Source organism: Bactrocera neohumeralis, chromosome 2 (genome assembly GCF_024586455.1).
Source record: "Bactrocera neohumeralis isolate Rockhampton chromosome 2, APGP_CSIRO_Bneo_wtdbg2-racon-allhic-juicebox.fasta_v2, whole genome shotgun sequence".
In the NCBI taxonomy this organism is placed as follows: Eukaryota; Metazoa; Arthropoda; class Insecta; order Diptera; family Tephritidae; genus Bactrocera; species Bactrocera neohumeralis.
This window is the reverse complement of record NC_065919.1, coordinates 73015458-73038489: the sequence shown is the minus strand read 5'-3', so window position 1 is coordinate 73038489 and position 23032 is coordinate 73015458. Positions and strand designations below refer to the sequence as shown.

General features: G+C 38.0%; 1 protein-coding gene across 2 annotated transcripts in view; it reads left to right on the top strand.

Annotated features, from left to right (window-relative positions):
• Nucleotides 1-1450: 1450 nt before the first annotated feature.
• The window catches only part of LOC126767802 (uncharacterized), a 366033-nt gene continuing 344451 nt past the window's right edge, over nt 1451-23032 (top strand). Inside the window, exon 1 of one of the 2 annotated variants that reach the window (XM_050485451.1) lies at nt 1451-2903. The gene's annotated coding sequence lies outside the window, so the exon portion shown is untranslated. The remainder of the gene's footprint in view (nt 2904-23032) is intronic. The other variant, XM_050485444.1, reaches the window with a different exon arrangement.

The following is a 23032-nucleotide window of genomic DNA, read 5'->3' as shown; positions in this document are numbered from 1 at the left end:
GGAGCATCATGAGGGTTTCCCAACTACATTGACGACATAACACAATACGCCGACCAAACTTCGTACAAAACTAACTTCAGACATAAATTGGCTCCCATTAACGGCAGAGCCACAACAACCTTCACCGACTTACTCTCAGTGAATGGCGTACTTGGAGTCAAACCGCCATCCATTACAGACAACGAATTCGAGTTGGCTCGAGAATTGAGAGTGACCGTTGCGCAGTTTCGCAACTCCTACTTATCCAGAATCGACTCCGACATATCAAATATGTATATGTCAAGCATACATCGAGTCCATGCATGACACTAACTACTTTTTACCATGTCCATCTAATCCTACAGATCTGAAAACCCTCTCGCTATGATCCGACACCGTCGAAACATCACATTTCCTAGGGCTACCGTTAGATGATAACTTATCTGAACCTTGCCACCCTAACGGGGACTATTTAACCGTTACAACAACAATAACCTACCAGGAGATACTTCCTTACGCGGCGAAACTCTTAATACGTGCTTGTTCTGTTCGACCGTCTGAACCAAGACACCGCCCAGAAGCCACCAGGTTTGACCACTAGACGATGAAAGAAGTTTAGCCTGTGGAACACCCCGCCAGACAACACACATCGATAGTAACTCGTCAGATGCTTCGAGAGTTTAGTTGTGAGGTTCTTATGCATCCAGTTATAATCAGGTCTTTTACCTTTAAAAATCCGTCGACTTATTTTAGTACTAATCGCTCAATCTCACTAATTTTGTCCCATCACTAATCACATCTTCTTTTCTGTAAATAAACATGGCTTTATGGCAAGACCTCTGCAATTTTATTCTACGCGACACTGAAACTAAAAGACTTTACGCACAAACTAAATTCACACTTTTATTTTATTTATATTTAGTACAACAAAGCAATTATGATTAATAAATTGAATAATCGACACTTCTAATTATGGGCTGATTCAAAAGCTAAATTCAAAACTGCTGTTCCCTTGCCAATTTGTACCCGCTACGCTGCACTGAGAGCGAATACTCGGCTCACTTTGCCTGCACCGGCAAACGGTAAACGGAAATATGTGTCAAAGAGAAGTTGCGCTCTCACGTAGCGCAAACTTCCGCTCATCACGCGTAGTGTCGCTAAAGCCAGCAACCGAGTGTCAGCATCCGGCGCTCCCACGAGCTGCAAACGAACGCAGACGGCGAGTTTACTTCGTTGCCACTTTTGCTGTTGCTGCCGTTGGTTTCGGTTTCGTTGCACACGTTTCACCAATTGCGCTCAGCGCTCTTGCTCAGCGCACACGAAGGCACTCACAGCGCTGTGGAACATCGTGTGCGACGTCAACACCAACTTCCGTCACAGCATCGCTGTGCCGTTATTGCCAAATTGCGTGCCCTGTGATGCTGCTGGCCGTTCATGCTGCTGTCGTGTCGGTTACAAATCAAACGAATCCTATTGCTCGGGTGTTGCCCATGCTGCCGCTGCCACTAACGATGCTATTAGCGCTGTTAGAGTTCTGCGTTGCTGTGGCTGCTGTTGTTGGCGCCGCTGCTACTATTTGGCTTACCCGAATGCTGCTGTGTCCCAATCGTCAAACGATGTGCTGCCACTAAAAATGAAACTGAAACACGCGTTATGGTATTCGGCTAACGACTTGCCAGTCAGTCTCAAAGGAACTTTTGTGCGGTTCGGTTCGGTTCGGTTTGATGTGTTGCACGTGCAAAATACATATTTCCCAACGTCGTGCGCTCGACTTTTCAGTGATTATTTCGTTGCGGCGCTAGTGCTTGGCCCACATTGCGTACGCGTCCTCATTACGTGCGATTTGGTGGCATTATTGTGACATAAAAGACTTTTTGCTATTAGTACGCTGAATATTGCGCAATATTTTGGCATCAATTGAACTGCGCTCAACGTGTATGTTTGATGTGAAAGAAGTGCGAATCCAATAAGCGACAGCCATTATTAGTTGTCCAGCTGCCTGTGTACTAAGCAAATGTTGTGGCACGTTTTTGTGGCAATTAGTTGTTGGCGCTCTTGCTAGGCCAGCAGCGCATGTGCAATTATTGTAACTTTCCATGAATTTGTAGCGTTTACTTTTGCAAAGCAAGTTTCGTTCGCGTCCATTACGTGTGGCAAGCAGCCGGCTTAGCCAGCACACGTTGCAAGTGCAAGTCTCTTTTTTAGCGCTAGTAGTAGCGTCTGTTTGTTTTTCATACCGCCGTTGCTGTCACCGCTGGCGATAACGCTGCTAGTTGCGTAAACTTTCATTGAAGCGCTTGTTTTGGTTGTATCTCGCCGCTTACGCGCTACTTTAGTGTTTGTTGGCCGCGCGCGTACTTTTTGTATGTTTGCTGTTGTGCGCGCGTGTGTTGTGAATTTACATAAATAATCTAAGTGATTTTCAATCATAATTTCCTTGGCGCTTCAAGCCATTGTTGCTGCCATGACGCGTAATATACTATAGTGTCACATAATTCTCTCTCGGCAAGTAACACACACACACACAAGCAATACACAAATATTTTAGTGAAGCGCGTAGTGACAGTGGCTGCTCGTAAAATGTTTAATATACTCGCTGCGACACCTGACTGGCATACCGACACGTACTAAAGACAACCTATCTGCGCTCCCATTGCGTCCACTACACTTGCTTACAACGCCATCAAACGCGTGCAACGTGCTGCTGAAGGACACTCAAGCTGTGCCGCATTGAGTAAGCTCGCCTGCTGGCTTACTGCTTACTGCTTCGGTGTGTTTGTGCCCGTTGTGCTTCTCGTAAAATATCACCGTTGAACGTGCGCGGATTAGAAAGCCACAAGCGTGGAGGCAAGTATCGCGGTCGCAGCGCGTCGCTGGCTATGTAAATAGCGCGTTGCTTGTGCGCCACTGACTCTACTTTCCGGGTAAGTCCTTTATTTTATGTAGCTTGTTTGTTATTTATTTACGTGTGTGCGTGTGTGCGCGCTCGCAATTTGTAGCAACGCAGCTCTTTACGTGAGTTTTACCTCGGCCGTGTGCAGCTATCTCTGGCCTCTGCATTGACTGTGCCGCGTGTGGCAAGCGAACATTTTAATTTTCTTTCAATGTAATGCCATTTGCTCTTACACTTTTTCCACGCGCGCATAAACATAAACAATCGACCTTGTTATTCTTGTTGTTGCTGCCTTTTTCTCCACCTCCTGCCAGTTGAGTGTAAAATAATTTACAGCGTCAGCTGGTTTTCTCGCAATTGTTTTTTGTACAAACATATACTTTCTGGGGGGAATTTCATTGCGTACGGTGCTTTAGCTACAGACAGACATTCAGACATATAGACATACGTACATCTGTACATATATATGTTGTAAAAATAAACAGCAGTCAGTGGTGTTGTGTGGCAAAGCAATTTCGTTGCTAAATAAAATATTTTGCTAAAGGTAATTGGTGGCACGCAATTTGCGCTCATCTCTGTCTGGGTGTGTTTGTGTGTGGTTGGAAGAAGCTTTACTTTGCGGATTTATGATGCGCTGAAGTGTTTGTTGGTATCTGTGATGGCGCTAATGTTGCATAGTGCTAGGCTGTTGTGTGTCTGTTCGTTTGGTTTGAATGCTTGCCTCCAACATTTACAGAATTTGTAGTCGAGTGACGTGTGATAAGCGCTAACGGCTAACGGTGAGCTGTTTGCCATGCAAATTCTATGCGCCACGACCGGTACGCATGCCGCGCATAATTGTGGCAGGTCCGTATGTATATATACAGTAAGTGTGTGTGTAGCATCGGCGTTTGGCGGTTAGCTACAGAATTGGCGGCCGATAAACTTTGCGAGTAATTATTTTTAATTGTTCAGCTGAAGTTACGTGCAACACGGGCTTTTTATGGGTTTCATGCCAAATATTTAAGTGTTTGTTCTTTTGGTGTTGTACAGATAATTAATTAGTAAGGGTTATTATAGATAAATAAAACGAATTATTAACCTATTTTTTTAATATATTTACAATGGAATACTTATTACGAAACTGATAATAAAATTAGTGAAAAAATATCTAAAGGAAATAAATAAATTTGCAATTCAATGCAAATCTAAAAATAATAAATAATTACACTATAAAAAAATTTTAAGCTTTTTGTGTCATACGAAAATTTATATGAAATTTTGAATGTACTAGGGCCACTAAACAACCATATGAGAACGAAAAACTTTGAAAAAAAGTCTCTTTTAATTCTCCAACAATAACCTGGCAGCATTTCTGCGCTCCATTTCCCTTGATAGCGCTTCTCCATTAAGGAAATGTCTTGAAGAAACCTCTCACCTTGTTCGACACTCACAGCACTCAAATTTGATGAATCCAGCTCAGCGATGACTTTTATTTGATTTCTGTTCGCCAATGAGCTGTCTTCTGTGACCTCCAACATACTTAGTTTTCTTTTTAATAAAAATATATGCAATATGTTTTCCGATCCATAGTGAAAATATACACACTTCTTTTAATATCATAACCTTTAATTACTAGATATTATCGTCCGCAACATAGGTGAATAGATTATTATTATTACCATAAGAAACCACACTCGTTTTTCCTTCATCTCAAAGAGATGGCTTCAAAACACATTTATAGCACGTTCTTATTGCACAAGAATGTCAAAATAAAAAAAAACTGTTCCGAAAAGGGTATCGCTTTATGAAGTCAGAATGTGGAAAGGATGCCGTCTTTAGCCGCTACGGTTTATTAAATTAGTTATTTATGGGGTTACATGGGTTTACGGGTTACAAAACATCGATTTTTTGATTGTCTTGTCCTAAATTTTCAAGTAGATCCGTGTAATAGTTTCGGAGAGGCAGCCTTGAGAACATGTGCGCTCGAGGCTAGCTAGGCTAAGTGCGCCGTCTTTAAACTTGTTTTTCTCGAAATTGTATTTTTGGAGTCGGTTGGCTAGATTTCTCAACCGATCTTCATTAAATTTTGCACAGGTCTTTGAGTTACAATTCTTAATGACTTGGACGAAGGATTTTTTTCTCGATTACAACTAATTGCAAAAAAAAATGTCTTGCCTTAAGTGAACTTAACCCCAAATTTTGGAAATTTTTCAATCCATCTCTAAAACTTATGGAGGACGTTTGGTTTTTGATCTCTTACTAGATTGGTCAGCATAATTTCATAGGTTGTCCTCGTTTAACCTTTCGGAACTCAGAGAGAAAGATCGGTAAGGAAAAGATAGGAACATCGTAATTTGCCATATTGTGTTGTCTGCTCGGTTCTAAAGAAACACTGCTGTAAAAGTTGAAACATTTAAGCCTCAGTTTAATTAAGTTTTGTTCACACGATCATAGGCAAACAAGTGAGCACTATATCAGAACTGTTGTTGTTCCATATAAAACTGTTGTTGTTCCATAAGCATGAAAAACAGGAAGAAGCAATTTCAAAATGTTCTTAGTAAGGTCTTGTGGAAAGTTAAACAATCAACTTTCATGGTCAGGTGAAATTTACTAAGCGTATTTGAGGTTATGAAAAGCAGCTGCTCCTAATGTTGCAACTACAATAATTTTATGAAATAATAAAGGTTCAAAAATAATAATAATACAAAATTATGAAAAATCATTTCAAAAAATTCTAATGAATTAAAGATATGTTGTGAAAAAAGTACCTGAAATTTGCAAATAAAATTTTTCTCCACAAAATATAATACACTAGAAATACTTTTCATAAGCACATGTTGGGAATAACCTTCAGCTCATTCAGCGAATTTTGTTTTATCTTTTTGATCGACTGAAAACGGGTTCCACGGAGCTGCGATTTCAGTTTGGGGAACAAGAAAAAATCACACGGAGCCAAATCTGGTGAATACGATATTATTCATTGCGTTCTTATTCGGTCATAATCGTACTCTTTTTGAAAAAACATCAGTTTTATCGATTTCATACCCAGAATATGCACCAAAATCATTGGAACAAACTCGCGGGGATACCTAGCTCTCTTGCCGTCTCTCTAACACGTAAATGATGATTTTTTGCATAATATCCTTCCTTTTTTTTAATATTTTTTTCAGTTAAATAGGTCGAAGGTCGTCCAGAACGAGGCATGTCCTTAACGATCTCTCAACCGTCTTTGTAGGCTTTGTTTCACTCGTAGGTTTGTGTTTTTGGTAAAACAATACAACGAAATTTTAGAAAAATTCTTTGTTTGATATTTTTACCCATTGTAAAAACCGCAACGCACTACTGAGGTGTACCTACTTAAGCTGAACATTAAAATTTATTTCAAATTGACTTTAAACTTAGCTATGGCCTTAAACTAACTTTACACATAAATTATAACATAAATATTTAATAAAGCAATAAAAATAATTATAAATAAATTAAACCAAATAAGTGGCTCGCAAAATTTGTAAATATTACGCAATCGGCAAACCTATAATAATAACAAATTGAGCGCAATAAATAATGCGTTATGCAAGTTATTACTGCAAATAGTTTATTAACTCTTTGCTATCTCATTATTAAAAAATATTTAATGCCAAAGTTACGCTTGACGGAAGTTGCGGCATTTCCCAATGAATTTTTAATTGTTGCAACACTAAATAGAACGCTTCTTTATTATGCCATCCTAAAATAGCACGCAACATACGAATTTTAGAGTTGTTAAGCAACAGTAATGTGGCAAAAAATTTATACAACTTTGCAGCGGACTTTATTACGCACACAACACTGAGCTTCAAATATAGCTACAATTTTGTATTATATTTAATTAAAAACAGATTTCGATTCAAGCTTTGATTGAATAAATTTGATGGACAGGTATGAAATAATACAAATATATGCTTTTTATTATTGGACGCTGTTTACAAATGTGTTTTTTTCTGCGCTTTCCGTCGCCATTACCGCACCGAAATGTAGGCAAACTTTTTCAAGCACCATTTTTTGCCTACTTAATTTATTATCTGCCGTTGAAATATCAAATTCGCTGAAAAGTGTCATGAAAAAATTATTCATATCAAAATAATAATCTTGTACACTTGTTGGCGCACTAATTGGAACTCGCAAACATATTAAGACTATCGGTTACGCGCCCGTTATCAACTATGTTATTGAAAACATTTTGATTTAAATCGCAATAGCATAAAAAAGAAATCAGCAAAGCTTTCACTTATGTAAATAATATACAAACTTACTTAATTTTGGCAATTTTTCCCATTTATATAATCATTGTCCGGTTATTTTTGGTGTACAAAGCAAAAACGCGGTTTTATAAGCTTAAATACTATAATACTCTTATTATTAAGTAAGTGCTAGTAAAGTTTCATATACAATTTCTTCTGAACCAAAAGTTAAAATAACTGTCTGTTATGCATCCGTAAAAACTGGTAATCCATCCATAGAAAGTGGTTATCATGATTTTTCACGACACTTGCGCAACTCCATTTAATCCGCAGTCCCCATGGCATACCGAGTTTGTGTTTTCGAGGAATTGCAATAAGCACGGTTAGTTTTTCCAGCTGACTGACTAAACCTCACGATTTCTAAATGTGGAAAAACGATACATATATATCTAAAGAGCTAAAATTTTGTCATCAATAATTTAGGGACTCATAAAGTTTCAAATTATTTTTAGAGGTTTCAGAGACTAGGAACAAAAGTGACATTCAAATAAAATATTTTTGTTTTGTTTATTTATGATTTGTTCTTCAATAATCGCTCCGAAGTAAAGAAACTATTATGTTGGAATAAAGAAAAATTTCAACCGTATGATTTGCAGGTCACATTTAGGTTAGATTCAGTTAGACGGCTGAATGCAGCCTTCTTAATGGATTACACTTAGTCTGAAGTCAGTTAAAAACTACTGTAGTCGTATATTAAATCTTGACCAAGTTACCTATCACAAATTTGTTTTGTGGTTTTATTTAGTTGGAAAGTTAAAAAGGGCCGCGCAGGAGCGCCAGACTGCAGGTGGACGCATTCTAGAACACCTGATTCTAGAATGCCCAGCTCGATGCCCTAGATTCCATCTACATAGACAGGAATCACATGAGTTCCTCGAATTATTCAGTACTGTACTGTACTGTATTTTTGTGACTATATGTGATATAGGATAGGCCATCTGTAGCAGTGCAAAACCTCAATTATTTTATATCTAAATATCTATCTAGGCCATCATTAAACCTATTGTGCTCTTGGGAGGTAACCAAATTAAGCCTTATACAGAAACTCAGTGGATTTGGTAAGAAAGCTGGTTTTTTCCACTCCAGCTGCCCAATGTCTCTTAAGTTGAAGTATTTGGAGCCATGGAGTCTTTATATTTTGTCTCATCCTGAAAGTTTTGTTCTTACATGTTTATATAATCTAACGCAATGAGGCTTAGTATAGTACATGTGTAAGGATTACTACAGAAGATATCCGCTGCTGTTCCTTTTCGCTCAGTGATCCGTAGGCGTTTATATACTCATTGGTCCATTCTTGTCTACTGGGGAATGAACGCTGTGTTTAATTTCTCATGGATCTCCTTTTCTTGGTAATACCAAAAATTTAGCTCGAGTTCATTAAATTAGTATGAAGCGGATGATACTTGTCAATAGACCAATTGTGGTCAGAAACTTTGGGTCAATGGCTCTGTCGCAGGAGTTTCACATTCGAGGGCCTTTGGAAGCCCAATTCTCAGTGTGTTTTCTCCACATCAGTTTTTTATATAGGATTATTTTTGACAGAATTCAAGGCTACAGTAGTTCTTTCCCTTAAGGGAGGGCGATTGAACTGCGAAGTTTTATATTTCTTGTGAAAAAACTGATTTCTGTTTTCTCTGGTTCGGCCGCGAACCTCCAGTTGGCGGAGATCTCAAAGGCCTTTTCTAAGAGTCGGGATAGGCGAATAAGATTCACCTCGGAATAAAAGACAGCGAGATCATCTGCGTAGCAGTATTTTATTTATATTTCCGCTACTTCAGCCGGATATCTTACATCATTACATCCGAAGTATTTTTCTTGAACTTGGAGGAGCATTCAAAAAGGAAGTTTTGAGATGATTTTATCTCGTTTTCTTCTAAGTAGTTTATGCAACCAAAATCTGGTAAATTTTTAGCCCATAAACTCCAGAACGGCCAGAGTTGATTAGTGAACTATTGAAAAGTGAACTTTTCTAAAGGCGAAGAGCTCTCTAGACCTTTTGCGATTTACTTTGGCAACAAAAATTTCCCAGTAGCTCATCAACGCTTACCGAGCTGATGTGAGGTGCAACCATTCAGTAGTGTATTGAAAAAAGCGTGAAGAGCTCCTACTCGTACTCAACCTAGCAAGATCATCAGCTTTGTAGGTTGCTGCAATTACGGCTGATCACACTTAAAAGCAAGAAATTTACATTAAGCATAACAAAGGAGCGTTTTAAACTTCATCAACAGTTTCGCGTTTATCAAGCGTTAAAAATGCTTTTTGTCTCCGCTGAACACTTCTAAAGTTTGCAAATATAATACCTCTGGCATCGAACATTTTATGAGAAAAGTGTATTTGAAAAGTTTCACGCCATCGCCACTGCAGAAAGAAGACAATTTTCTAAAGGCATAAAATTATAATGGCAAAAACAATACTTGCAAACTGTCGATAATTTGAGGTCGCCACTGTAAACAGCTCAATTTTCATGCGCAAATTGTGCAAGCCAGCGTATTTCCTCTAATCACCCGGCGACGAAGTTTTTGTCCCCCCACCAACTTTACGCTTTGACAGCGTAAGCATTATCTTTCTTTTCATATTATGCGCCGTCTTGCACCCTCCCCAACCACTTGGCGCGTCATACTTTTCTACTACTTTCTTTTATTGACACAAATTAGCTTTTGTGCTGAGAAAAGTCTTGACGCATATTGCCACCGCACCAGCTGCTTTGTCGTTGCTGTTGTTGTAGTGCGCGTACATATTGCGCGCTCCTTTGCATATGCAAACGTTCCCAGCACTCTGCCCGTCTAGAGATTATACACTACACTAAGACGGCGCACACTTATTTACCTCAAGCTCCACGCTTTGCATAAGTGTGTGTGTGTGCCTGTGTGCATTTGCATGCTTGTCTATGCTCGGTATGCACTTGCTGCTCGCTGCTTACCCCGCCACCATGCGACCGTTGAGCTGAGCGCCGGCGAGCGTTGTTTGGGGCGCATTGCTCTTAAACTTTTGACTTGCCACAACGCATCGGAATGCAACGTATGCTAGACACACATTAAAGCAATAAGAATAACAACAGCGACAAATGGCCAAAAAAGTGGCAAACAACAATGGATTTAGTTGCACTCGCAGCAAAAATAAATTCCTTGCAACAAAAGTCGCATAAAACTGTTCTCCCGTGACGGCGCGCAACGCGCGGCAACTGCGAAACGTGGCTTTTAAGCAAATTTGAAAATTTCTGCTCTGCGAATTCACTTATGCTCATGCACATTGCAGCGCATACAGTCAGCATATGTGTGTTTGTGTACGTGCAGATATGTTGCAAGCAGCCATGCATAAAGCTGCAATTTTGCTGTGGATCGCAGCAATCCAATTCGGTAAGCATCGCGGCGACCTTTCTCAACTTTTATTGTCATTCTGCAATTTCGCCGACTTATGTTACTAATACTCTGCTCTTGTTGTAGTTGTAATTTGTGGCACGTAGTAGGATTACAAAGTGCTGCGCGCATTTTATATGTGGAAACGATTGAGCAGCGATGCTTGGCCAAGGATTTGTTAGTCTCTAGAGGCGGGATTTTATTTATATGTACATATTTTTTGTAAGTTTTTGAAATAATTTCCTTATGTGCCGTTATTTTTTATAGTATGCTAGGATTTCATCGTGGTCTGCATTGACGCCGAGGTTAAAAGCTCAATCCAGAACAGATACCTTGGACAGCTGATAACGTCGATGTGAGGTGATACCTAAATACTCCTCCATAAGTATTGATCGAAAAGAGACTCCAATGTCAAAAAAAGTTCTTGGGGCTTGCCACAAATTTGTTGAGCCGGCTAATATCAATTCGCCGTGACCGGGGTCTACACCAGTAAACACGAATATCAATTTCCTCTGTATCAACAGGTTCGCAGAAGATATATTTACCGAGATATTTCAACCTCAGCCTGGAAAAAGTTGGACAATGAAGCGGAAAATGTCAGAATATTTCCACCACTTCCTTCCTACAGCTTTGACTATTAATTTCTTACAGAACCTTTCTAAGAGAAAGTAGTTAGGTGTATCTCTGTCGTTATACTCTAGGATCTCACGATGATCTCGCGAGTTCTGCATAGTTGGTTGGTTAAACCGCTGGCGACTATACTAAGCTCGTCATTAAGCCCACTGGTGGTAACAAATTTAAGCCGTATTCAGCAATTCAGCGGATTTGGTATAAAACCTGATTATTTCCATACTAGCTCCCCTATATCTCTCAAGTTGAACCATTGGGAGCCGTGGCATATGCCCCTTCTCATCCGGCTTAAGGTAAGGGCATTCGCATTTTCTCATTTTCTGAGGGTGGGGTCTTAAAGGTAGTCTGGTGACAACTCGTACATTATTACTAAGTTCTCTTTTTACTAGAAGTAGCAGCTTTTTGGTCTGTCCAACGAATTAGACTTGTGGTATGTCCGGTGCAGCTTGTGTCCCAAGATATGTACCACTGTTAAAGGTTCACTGTTTTGAGCAGCTTAGCGGAATTTTGTCATCAGCTGCCCCGAGCAGACATAGTTACCAACGCAAAAGTCAGTGTTCCCACGACAGTCGAGTCTAAGTAATTGGAGCGGACCTGGACTTTATCCGGCTGAAGATTGTCAACTTAACCACATTCCAAAAAATTACTTTGGGAATGTTTTCTGACGCTGCAATAACAACAACAACTGACGCAAAAGAAGTAACAAATTTTTTAAAAATAAAATAGGTTAAATTGTTCCAAAGAATTGGTCGCGGTTCCTTGCTAGAAGACCGGGACGAGCAAGGCTTATTGTTCGATTTGACTTTCTGCGTATATTTATATATAATCTGTATTTAAAAACAGTGAAAGCAGTGTAACTATTTCAAAAATTAGCTTAAGATGCTTCCTGTACCGACATAACCTCAATATTTTTTTGTCACATGCCTTCTCTTATTAGCAAGGGATTTGAAAGGTTTACTATAAAACTATATGAAGTCGTATCTTTCTGAACTAAAAAACTTTTAAAATCCACATATCCAAAGTTTCGAAAATTTGACTATCTATTAGCAACAATATTTTTAAAGACAAAATATACATAAAAATGAATTGTTATTTGAAAATAACTAGAAACTATACAACATCTCTTCTCATGTTTTCCACCCGTCAACCTAACCTCAATTGCTACAAGAGTTCACTTTGTAGCTTTCACTAGAATTCTAAAGATTACTACACTTACTGCCCCCAAAAGTCGTACATATGAAATTGCTCAACAAAGACTCAATACAGAGAGAAGAAAGAAATAACTATTTGTGCAACGTAACCCATAATTTCTGTATAAAAAGAATAAATAAAAAAAACTTCGATACATAATTCATTGAAATAATAATATTTATGTGAATAATTCGCACATAAAATCAAACAGCTTGCTCTGGGACATAAATTTTTGAACAGACATACATACAAATGTACACATTTATTTGTAAAATGTTTTGCCGCAGCACAAACTGTTTGCTTTGGCTTGGCAATTCATTGTAAGCACCCCGCTCCCCGCCAACGACATGAAAAAGGATACTTGAAATAGCACGCGCTGCCTTACAGGTGTATATATGTATGTATGTAAGCATGAGTGTCTAAACAGGTATTAATTCCTACAATAACAATTATACGCAGTTATTTATATACATACAAACAGCATTGTAATAATATGTGACATCTGCATTGATACAACGAGTAACGGCAGTCAGGTGTGTGAAAGTTCTGCGACACTTGGCGCAACACCAACACCCGTTTGCTTGTAGTTTCGTAATAGTTTTTGGCTTGTCGCTGCTGCTGCCGCTTGTAGTGTTGCAAATATGTCTGTACGCAGAAGTGTAGGGTGTATAGTCGGAAGCGCTTTTGCCGAGGAAAACTTTCGCTATAGATTTGGCAAAAAGGTTTCGAAGTTAATTATCAGAGGCACGTAGAAAATCATATGCCACACACGTAAGAGGTGCACGCAGATACCATAACCAAAGCAAACAATAAATAATTGTGTATGTGCAAGACTAGTCTCATATATCTCATCATGGCAGGCGAACCCAGCAGGAAATTGAAGCAAGTGTCTACTCAACACCTGATTAAACCGTTATTACTGACTTTAAATAAGAAACCAGTTTTTGAAAGCTTAAAAGATTTGTCTCGTGATTTTGTAGATTTAAATAGCATTTTATCTAATTGAAATCACTGAATAGTTCAGAAAAACTGCTCCAGTTCTGTCAATTCTTTTTCTTTTTTCATATACACATTTCTGACAGTTTGGACTAATATTTCATGAAAATCCTGTTCTTATTCAAATCACTCATGAATTTCTTCTTTACAATATTTATTGCTCTTGACATTTGCTTTTTCCTCAACTACTGTTTTCTGCCTTATTGTGCTTTGTGCTATTGGTTGGATAGGTCTTTAAGTAGTTATGACATTTCATATACCAAACTCGTCTCAGACCTCAGAGCGTCAACTTAACTTCACAGTGGATTGACACTAGACCAAGTTGGCAGTTAAAAGCAGAAAATAAATTTTTTATTAATGCAATTTTTTTCATAAATTCTAAAAAAGTAAATAGTTAATATGCAATGACTTGTTTAATGTTTATTACCAACGAAATGTCTTAATATAATGAATTATGCTTATTTCCATTTTAAAAAATTTCTAAAGTGACATCATATACCGTCCTAAAATACAAAACAACGTAGCATAAAAAAATTGAAATTGAGTTTTTATTGGTTACGGTTCACTAAATCAAATTACATATATGTAGCATAAAATTTTCAGCTGCGGCTGTCAGATATACAACGAACATATATATCAGATATATAACCAACATATAACCAATATATAACCATTTTAAAACCAAAACTCTATCTTTTCAATATCATTGCATCGTTTTTCCTTGGCCTGTAAACTTATGAAAAGTGATGTTACTTTATTTTGCATTTTAGGAGACTATATGTAAGTTCTAAATTAATTGAGATTCCCCTTCTCGTACTAATTTTCAATTTTATTTACAACTCTCATTGTATGAGTTATCGAAGAGTGCGTAGATAGATTTTAACACTCTAGTTTCGTATGGTAAATAATGGATATCATATTAACTAGCCGTAGAGAACATAAAATACTTGTGGACTGCTACTTCATAGCCGTAGGGAACAACAAGGACGTCTGTACTGGCATTTCATAGAACTAGAACTCATACCTAAATGTTTCGGGTAAAGTAACTAATTTAGAATAAATATTTTTGATACCTAACATACTTAATTTGATTAAGTTTAAGTTTATCTAGTGGTTTTGTAACCGAAAATTTAACAAATATTTTTAAATTTGCTTGATGATGACGCCGGTTTCCATTTTTTCTCTAGTGGAATTATTGGAATACGCGAGTCTATCTCTTTACACAGGCTATGAATTTGTATACCCTTTTATTTGCGATCCAGATTTGTTTCGTAATTTTGTAGATTTTATTAGTATGCCATCTTATTGAAATCTTCTGCTTGAATTCTCTATAATTTAATGTACTAAACACTAACAACAAAGAAGTTATTCTACTGTCGAACTATTCCCTCTAGCTGTGACTAAAGTGACTTTCGTCAGTAATCATTTCTTTAGCAACATTTTGATTAAAACCGCTAATACTCTCATAATTAATCTCTTTGAAATGCGTGAAATAGTTTGTTTGAAATTTGAAGGCGACTCGCTTATATAGAGTATGTTCTTTTGCTACTCGTTTTTAATAGAATACAACTTATAAGTAAGCGATTTGGTAGAGAACCAGTAAGATCTATTCAGAGTGCGAAGAAGAGTATAAATAAAAAATAATTAAATAAAAGTTTGTCCACATACAATAAGTTTTATTTTGGTTCAGCTTTGCCATGTGAATCCCCACTGTTACGACTTTAAGGGATTATATGGGTTTCCTCGGGTAAAAAACGGCCTTTTTTGAAACATTTTTTTCTGATATTAAATATGAAATATTTTATTAGAATTTTTTATTGTTACAATCACATACTATTAACAAAGAAGTTCTGAAATTAAAAAAGTATATAATATGTATTCTAAACTCGGCCATTGCGACGCCATTTCCAGTGACCCCTCGGAAAAAAGATGCATCCGCTTTGGCAGAATAACTCCTTACAGGATCATCTAAAGCGAAAAAATACATGTTCTAGTTAATACCTTAACTAAGAACTTGGACGAAGGAAAAAGACTTATTAATTTTTTCAAATAGCTGTTATCTAAAAAAAAAAAAAATACTTCGTCCAAGTCTTTAAGGGTTGAATCTCAAAGACCTGTATAAAATTTCATAAAGATCGGTTAAGTAGTTCTCGAGAAACCTTACCAACCGACTTCAAAAACACAGTTTCGAGAAACGCGTTTAAAGACCTCGCACTTAGCCTAACTAGCCACGAGCGCACAAGTTCTGAAGACTGTATCTCTGAAACTATTAATTGGACTTGAAAATTTAGGAAAATATTTTAGAGGGGTTGTAGAAGTTAATAAGACAATAAAAAACCGATATTTTGAAACCCGTAAACCCATGTAACCCTTAACCAAACTATGTTAATATAACTATACGAGAAGTAGCTCCTATATCTGCTTCAGTATAATACCATCTGATAGCCTCTTTTATTTTGAATAAATGGCAGAACGTTCAAGTATCTGTTTCACAAAATATTTTCAAAAAAGCTTCGAAAAAGACCTGCTATCATATATGTTACGCCATTATACAAAAAATCCATTTAAGCTCTATTATTACGCTGGAGATCAGCAATGAAAGATCTATAAAAGAGATAATCCACACTCTGACGACCTTTTTGTTTTTGGACGAAGAAATGTTCGAGCAAAATAGGTAATAAATTGAGTTTTAAATTAAAGATTATTAAGTACTCTTATTGTTTTTGTATTCTGAAAAGGATTTCGAAAATGCACCGGCTTTTAAAAAGAAGCTTTCCATTTCCTTGCTCACACGGTTAATGATATTTTCTCAACTCGTAATTTATATATGTACCGAACTTACATATGTTGCTACGTCAGCACGTGCATGTACTTATGTAAACATCTATGTATGTATGTGCGTTTGCATATTTGTGGAATACCTTTGTTTGCACGTTAGTTCAGGCATATGACTATGACTTTTCGCACAGCACGCACGTACGCTTGCGCTTCTACATAAGTGCTTATGTGCGTGTATGTATGCGTGCATTTGCTTGTGTGCGCAATTATCCTTGAGCATCGTATTATTACTATTGTTGATGTTGTTGTTGTTGCTGCTGCTGTTCTTGTTTATCGGATAGCATATGTGACATTCGAATGGTTGAACCGGTGAAATTGCTATTTGCTGCTGGCGGTGGAAGAGACCCGGTGCCAAGTGCGATGAAAGCATTGTTTCTGTACCAGAGGAACACAGGCACATACCAATATACATATATGCATGCACACATACACATATACAGGCAGGTAAGTGCAGTGGTGCTACGTGCACCGTCGTACTCCACCGGTCGCTCTCACAAACCAGCAGAACTTCGAAGCGTACCCGCAACAAAGGAAGCAGCAGAAGGCAAAAAATAATGTTTGCGAATCAACTGCAAACGCTCTGCTGGAACTCCTGTGATTTATGACAATCGAACATTGTGGTCATAAGCCACGTAACGGTAGTGTGGCAGCAGTCGCCGTGTGCGGCTACTCAACGCTCGGCTCCAACTTAGAACGCTTTAGTGCTGATTTCATTGCACTCCCACGTTGGCTGTTGGACAGCACTCAGCTCTTACCCCCCCACCATTACCGTTGGGGTCACCCACTATTTGGTTAGAATGTTTATGTGACTTTCAACGCAAGTTGGTTTACTTGTGTGTGGGCTTGAGCGAGTGCGGTGTGTGAATCTCCATGTTTATTGCTGTTTACACAGAAGGTGGCCACAGCATCCGTTTCCGGTTCAGATGTGAAGTGGCAAGTGTGTCTCTGTGTGTGTCTAACTATTGTATACAAACGCAATAATGAAATCGATTTAAGGTGAGTTGCACTAGTGAATGCTACACGGTGTTGCAAGTTGTTGGACACTTAGTTCTGCAGCGCAGCACAGTGACGCCCCGCTCTTCAGTATTCAGTCTGGCCTAGTGGTCACTTTCACATGAAGTTTATTTAACTTTAAAAGCATGCTAGCTGAGTTCTAGTGCAACTCAAGTTGTTGTTGCAAATTGTATTCAAGCACACTTGCGGTTCAACAACTTCGTTGCGGCGCCAACAGCTGCCTGTGTGGGTTGGCGGTCCCTTTGGGCCCATCATTATACCAGCTGCAGATACATATAGCTTAGTTTCCGTTATAAATATAAGAAGGAAGGTGGCTTGACATCGAGAAACTGTGCAAATTGTGGTGCTGCGCACATACTTATATCTTCTATACACATACACGAAACTTTTTACATCAACACACTCACCACCTGAAAGCTCGCCGCCACTCTTTGGCTTGGTCACAACATTGTCAAGCCATCAGCGCAACAGACATTTCACTTGTGAAGTGTCTTCGCAACTGACACTTGGCAGACAGTCTTGGCGACGACAAGCCGTTGACTTGCCGCGCGGAAGGTAAGCAACGAAAAATATAACGAAAAAAAGCACGAAAAGACAATTTCGAAAATTGTTTTTAAATATAATAAAATCGTGACATTTACCTGATTTCACAGATTTTGCATACTCCCACCACCCAGTAAGTTACGCCGACTCTCGCCTCCCCACCTCACCAAGTTGAAGCTGGCTCTCTCCCCAGCCACGTGTCGTGCGTGTTGTTTGCCTTACAATGGAGTTGATTCATTTCAAATTTCCACCACCGCTTTACAGCCTAAATCAACGCAAAAACATTGCTGCGTGGCACGTACAGGTGGGGCATGGCGGGTACATGTGTGACAGCGCTTTGGTCTCGCACGCTTGACATGTGGAAATGAATTCCGTTGACATTCTGTGCTGAAAGCACTTTTCAAACATACGTTTCCTTTGCACACTGCGCTTTGTAGCTTCATTACCGCCGCGAACACACAAACACACGGACAATTTTATTTAGTCACCTACTGCTGTTGACACACACGCGCCTAGGCCTAGGTGAGTCGTTCGGTAGTTGGGGTCACACGTCTGTGCCTTAAATTGAAAACGCTTTTGATTTTCATATTTTGACAATTTTTCAAAATATATAGCGCGTGTTGTTGCTGGTCTACGTAGGTTCTATTGTGGGTATGCGCGACTATGGCATTTTGAGGCAATTCCTTTGCGTTCTGGTCTTGCTGGCTGTCACGTGCTAACAACTGCGCCAGCAAGAGCGTAGTTCATAAATTTATTTTGCAAATTTCACTTGAGCCTTTGAGTGATTGGCGCAATTCCCGTTATTTTTAGGCATGCACATTTTTAAAGGCGTTTAAAGAATCCGATGTAATTACACTTCGTCTTACACATTTTTATAACAGTAGAGACATATTTTAGAGAACACTTTTTATCTTTTCATATAAAAATTACGTGTCACATTGTGTATCTGCGATGGACTCCTAAACTACTAAGCCGATTTTAGCAAAATTTAGCACACTGTGTACAGTTCAAACAATCTTAGAGGATAGGAAAGAAAAGCAATCCATAAATAAATAATACAGCGAAAGCTCTATTGAATGGACGCTCTATTAAGCGAACATCTCCATTACCCATGCACATGCCGGTCCCACAAATTGTTGAGGTTTATTAAGTACAAACTATTAAGCGGACAACTCTATTAAGTGAACAGAAAGGCTGGTAACAATGAGAAAGCAGCCTTAAGTTCGTTAATTCTTCTTATGAAATTTCTTTGTCAAGTACAATGCCTTGGATTCTTATACCGACAAAAACGGGATCGCCTTTATTCGTAAATAAAGCTTTGACTGTATTGAATAGTTTATTATATGAATAATAGTATAAAATGTATACCACAGTAATGCGTTGCCGGATCCACTAGTAAAATATACATTTTGAAAAAAAAAGTTCTAACCTTAAATCGATCAAGATTTTTTCATTGAAGATATTCCTTCAGTAGTTTACTTTATGTCAAGATTTCAATTGATATTATCCGGCTACGTTGATAAGCAAAATTTTAGTAACTAAGAAACAAAATATCTATTATTATCTACTTCAAAAGCAAAAAAGAACTCTAACCGGCGTTTGTGTCAAAATTCGTCTAATGTTAAAATGTGGTGTATTGCCTTCCCAACCAGATAACATTACTTGAATCTCTGCGACCTACTTTTGGGAGATATTTAAAAATCAAAATGTTGGTATGCTATCCTCGGTCCATTGACGCCCGGGATGTTAGAAATAAAAACAGAAAACTTTAAGAGGAGAATTAATGAACTTTCTAGGGATTCTATTTCGATTCTGAAGAGCGGATCAGAATTAAAACATTTTTTGCGTTTGGAAGAAGACAAGCTTGGAACATTTTAACACTTCTTTATTGATTGCATCGCCTGTGATAGATCAAGGCTTTAAAACTTGTGAGATTTGCATTCTTCTAAGCAGAGTTGTCGGCTTATAAGATCTGATTATAGAATGAACCAACTTTATGGAGAAAGTACTGTATATACATACATATGTAATAGTCCAAGTACGATCCCTATTTTGCGGATCCGAGGTTGAACCTATTATAACTTTAAGAGCTGACATTGATTGGTTGCTAAAAAGCTTCAAAATGTTTTTCCGCAAGCCCAACCAGCTTAAAGTCAATAACTCTATCACAACTTAATTGCTGTAAGCCTTTAAAACTTCTATGTTACTGAACACGAGTTCAAATTAGCGGAAATTTCAGTTTGGGGAGCAAGAAAAAATCACACGTAGCTAACTTTGGTGAATGCGGGGCTTGATAAATGGTATTCATTCCATTTTTGGCTTAAAATCGGTCACAATCGTTGCTCAATAGAATGGTGCACTGTCATCATGTAAACTCCATGACTTGTTCTTCCACAATTCCGACTATTTTCAACCAATGTTCTCACATCTGCCCCTCCGAACAAGATCATGAAGCATCAAACCACGAATATCGAAAAAAATTAGCACCACCTTCATCCTTGAGAGGCTTTGGCTTGGTTTCTTTAGGTGTCGATCCGATTTTTTCCCTTCTTGCCGATTATCGTTTGACTTGTTTGCATGTCAAACTCAGGAACCCTTCTCTCATCGGCAGTTATAATGCTCTCTGTGAATGTACGATCCGAATTCGCACGATCAAGCATATCCAAAGAGACCTGTTTAAGGTACTCTTTTTGAAGAAAATTCAGCTTTATCGGGACTAGTCGAGCAAGAACGCATTTCGTACCCAAAATATCAAACGATATCAATATCGATCGAGGTGTTTCGCCTTGAGCAGCTGCTGTAATCAAACTGGTTGACTGATCGCGCTCATATTTGGTACATTAACTAAGGATAGTCCTACCAACTTAACAAAAAACATTTTTGTTTAAATATTGTTTACTTGGGTAATTTAATTACAATTGCCGGGTGCTTTTTTGTCTACATATGTATTAACTATATATAATTTCGAAATCAATTATAAAAGTAGTTAGACATTATTTAATTAAATTTCTTTTACTCTACCTCCGTACTTTGAGTCTCCTAGTATCAATACTCTATAATCTTCAGCTATTATTCTCTTTCTTCAGTTTTATGGCAATAAAATACCGTAATAGACGACTTCTAATATATTATCAGCTATATTTTTTCAGAGGAATGTTAACTGCCTTTATCATTTTTAACCAATCGCTTACAATAAACTTTAAGTTATGACTGCCTAATTGTAGGCAACGTTTTAATGGTAAACATATTTAACAATGGCGACAGAAAAACCGTAGGCTACATCTAGGGTTAATCAGAATAAGAGCAGGGTGTATGTCATTGATATATACATATAGGCAAATAATATACATTTATAGAATAAAAGCTCTTCTATAAATGGCAATAAACATACTTTTCATTTTTCGAATTGAGTTAAACTATGAAACAGTTTATCACTTTGAGTCGCTTCTACCTTTCTGTGTTCGCAATAACTTCACTTTGCATTGTGCTTATAAATTCTTCAAACAGGATAAAAAATGAGTTTATAAAATACAGTTAACGCTAATAACTTTTAGCACAAACATTGAACTAAACATTTAGACGTCTATATTTTGAGCGATTTCACCCTGTGCCAATAATATTTTCACTTTTGAGCAGCTTACCGACTTTTCGCAAACAATATTAATTTCTAATATTTTGCGCGACTGTTGAAAAAGTAAATAATAATTTACAAATTCTTTTAGCCGCAAATAGCGTAGCTGCCATGAGAATTAGGCCAACTTTTAGGCGCGAGTTTGCACCGCCAACTTCTTTACTTAACTTAAACTTTTCGACAATTGCGCTCATTACCAAGTTTCATCATCATTTGCCGACTGCTGAGAGCTCAGCAGTTCAACTCACTCCACTAAATGTAGTCCTTTAGGTTTGTATATATGTGGCATTGTGTTGGGCGAAAAAGTTTCACACTGTCAAAACGTTTCTTTGGCGCAAATTTACCGCGTAAATAAGTGTAAAAATATTTGCCACTTCCGCTATCTGCTTAACACCTCGTTGGCGAGAGTAGGAGAGTGAGCGAAGGTCGAGCGAGAGGAAGCAATGGCAATGGCAAGTGACGGCAGACCCCGCCATTGCAACACCAACACATTTGCAACAACAGAAAGGCGCCTAAATGTGAGTATGTGTGCTGCTGACAGCGCCTGTGTGTTTGAGTGTCGAGTGCCACTTTTTCCAGCGCCTGTTTTCACGTTTTTATTGTACTTTTTCGCGCTCGGTTGCGTGGCGCGCGACTTTTTCTGAAATTGAAAATTAAGTTCGCTCGCACATAGCAGGCACATAGCAGGCACATAGCAGTGTAGTAGACTGTAGATAACGGTAGTTGCTGTGCAATAGGAAGAGCAGTGACGGTGTGTCTTTTGTGAGTTCCAGCTGAGTATCACTGGGCGTGTATTGGCTACCAGCAGAAGTCTCTTCACTACTATCGCTTTCTGTGTCACAGCTTAACCTGACCTCCTGCTGTTGCTTTTGTTGCAGCCTTTAATGTCAGCGACAATTTCCGTAAAGCAAACAGAAATTCGCTTGTCGTGTTTGGTAAATTTAAAATGCTTCCACTTTCGCTGCATTCGACGGCAATTCTCGTCAGGTAGCGGCGCATTGAAATAGTTTTATATACAAATTCATATATAGAAGCATATATATATGAATGTAGGTGTGCAAATTGTTGGTTAGGAAATGGTTGTATATTTCGCCTTGGTTTTTCGTTTTCTTGCTGTTGTTTTCAGTTCACATGTTATTGTATTGTGTCAGTTTGAATATTGTGAAGAGCGTTGTCAAATTATTCCACAAAGCATTGAAGCGCTTACCTCAAGTATACTATAACAATTGTATAAACAATACTGAATTCGAAACGTTGTCAGCGGACTGAACTATAGCTGTAAACCTAGCAAACCCTTGAGCCCAATAGTAATGATGATAGGAGAGTTTTAAGCGGTTATATTCACTTGCAAGTCAGAAAAACGCATTTTTTTTATAAAGTTTTTTGGAAGTGACATTTAATTTAAAAAATAAATAAAAATAATGTAATTTTACTGAATGAAATGTATTCTAGTAATCAAAGTTTAATATTGTAAAATTTTGAATTCCTTTGATTCCATATCGATCGCCAAACGGACACGGAAAAAGTTGTCTGGCGGTGAGAAAGATTTGTCTTCTTGATATAATTCATCCCGATTGCAATTACAATAAATTAATACAATTAACGATTGGTAAACAAGTTATAATTTTGATTTTTAATAAAGTGGCGGATATCCGAAAAATTTTTTTGCGACAAAATTTTCATATCCTGGCATAAGGGG